Raw genomic sequence first — 2,842 nt, forward strand, 5'->3', positions numbered from 1 at the left:
CTCACCTAACCCTACCCTAACCCTAACCCTACCCTAACCCTAACCCTAACCCTAACCCTAACCCTAACCCTAACCCTAACCCTAACCCAACCCTAACCCTAACCCCTAACCCTAACCCCTAACCCTACCCTAACCCTACCCCTAACCCTAACCCTAACCCTAACCCTACCCCCTAACCCTAACCCTAATCCCTAACCCTAACCCTAACCCTAACCCCTAACCCTAACCCTAACCCTACACCTAACCCTAACCCTAACCCTAACCCTAACCCTAACCCTAACCCTAACCCTAACCCTAACCCTAACCCTAACCCTAACCCTAACCCTAACCCTAACCCTAACCCTAACCCTAACCCTAACCCTAACCCCTAACCCTAACCCTAACCCTAACCCTAACCCTAACCCTAACCCTAACCCTAACCCTAACCCTAACCCTAACCCTAACCCTAACCCTAACCCTAACCCTACCCTAACCTAACCCTAACCCTAACCTAACCCTAACCCTAACCCTAACCCTAACCCTAACCCTAACCCTAACCCTAACCCTAACCCTAACCCTAACCCTAACCCTAACCCTAACCCTAACCCTAACCCTAACCCTAACCCTAACCCTAACCCTAACCCTAACCCTAACCCTAACCCTAACCCTAACCCTAACCCTAACCCTAACCCTAACCCTAACCCTAACCCTAACCCTAACCCTAACCCTAACCCTAACCCTAACCCTAACCCTAACCCTAACCCTAACCCTAACCCTAACCCTAACCCTAAACCCTAACCCTAACCCTAACCCTAACCCTAACCCTAACCCTAACCCTAACCCTAACCCTAACCCTAACCCTAACCCTAACCCTAACCCTAACCCTAACCCTAACCCTAACCCTAACCCTAACCCTAACCCTAACCCTAACCCTAACCCTAACCCTAACCCTAACCCTAACCCTAACCCTAACCCTAACCCCTAACCCTAACCCTAACCCTAACCCTAACCCTAACCCTAACCCTAACCCTAACCCTAACCCTAACCCAACAACCCTAACCCTAACCCTAACAACAACCCTAACCCTAACCCTAACCCTAACAACAACCCTAACCCTAACAACAACCCTAACCCTAACCCTAACAACAACCCTAACAACAACCCTAACAACAACCCTAACCCTAACCCTAACAACAACCCTAACCCTAACCCTAACCCTAACCCTAACCCTAACCCTAACAACCCTAACCCTAACAACAACCCTAACCCTAACAACAACCCTAACCCTAACAACAACCCTAACCCTAACAACAACCCTAACCCTAACAACAACCCTAACCCTAACAACCCTAACCCTAACCCTAACAACCCTAACCCTAACCCTAACAACCCTAACCCTAACCCTAACCCTAACCCTAACAACAACCCTAACCCTAACAACAACCCTAACCTTAACAACAACCCTAACCCTAACAACAACCCTAACCCTAACAACCCTAACAACCCTAACAACCCTAACAACCCTAACCCTAACCCATGAATACAAATTCCCTGAAACCATGAACAACTAACACTGATACTCTGAACCGTGTACCCTGAAGTCGAACCCATAAACCCAAATCCCTACCTTAAGCACATGAACCTTTACCCAGAAATTTAAATAGAAACCTGAAACCTGAACTTAAAGTTAAATTCCATACCCCAAAACAAACCTTAAACCAAACCATAACCCAAAAACCAAAACTTCTAACCCAAACCCAGAACCCTTCAATCATAACCCCTTTCATATGAACTTTGAACCCAAAAAAAACCTGAAATCCAGAAACTTAAACACAATCCCGAAACCCAAACCCCTAACCCCAAGCCCCTAAACTCTGTACTCCAAAACCTGAATCCAAATGTGAACCCTGAACCCAAACCTAAAGGCCAAACACCAAAACTGAATCCGGAACCCCTGAAACTCGAAAATCAGTACCCAAAAATCGAACACAAACACAAACAACAAAAATGAACCCTGAAACCGATTCCCAAAACCATAAACACGATACCCGAACCCTGAACACTGAACCCCAAAATCTTGTACCCAGAAACTCAAACCAGAACAAGAGACAAGAACCAAACCAAATCCCTAACCCCAAACACAAAGCCGTAAACCTCAACCACGAACCTCTGAACCCCGAGACCCAAACCCTGAACCCAGAAAAACCGTTACCCCAAAACAAGAGCCAAAACACAATCCCTAAACAGAGCATGAAACCGAAACCTCTATACCCTAACCCTGAACCCGTGAACCCCAAAATCATGTACCCAGAAACTCAAATCAGAACAAGATCACCGAAACCAAACCGAAACCTCTAAATATGATCCAAGAACCATGAACCCCAAAACCTGTACCACGAACCCCAAAGACATGTACCCCAAAATAGGACACAAACACAAACCCCAAAATTAAACCGCAAAATGGAACACCAAACCCCAAAACCCACACCCCTAGCCCGAACCCTGAACCCCTATACCATAAACCTCATACCCAAAAAGCATCCCCAACCAAACCCCAAACCCTGAAACCAAATCCAAATGCTGATAGCACAAGAAAAAAAATGAGAAACAAAAACTCAGACACAGACAATACTTTAGTGTTTACCAGAGGGTAAGGGGGCCGGGGGGGTTGTAGATGACGGTAAGGGGGATCAAATATATGGTGATGGAAGGAGAACTGACCCTGGGTGGTGAACACACAGTGGGATTTACAGATGATGTAATACAGAATTGTACACCTGAAATCTATCTAATTTTACTAATTTTCACCCCCAATTTAAAAAAAAAAACACTCAAAAAAAAAAAAACCACAAACCCTAACCCT

The sequence above is a fragment of the Rhinolophus sinicus genome, chromosome 7, assembly GCF_057876585.1.
Source record: "Rhinolophus sinicus isolate RSI-liver-muscle chromosome 7, RSI-T2T, whole genome shotgun sequence".
NCBI lineage: Eukaryota > Metazoa > Chordata > Mammalia > Chiroptera > Rhinolophidae > Rhinolophus > Rhinolophus sinicus.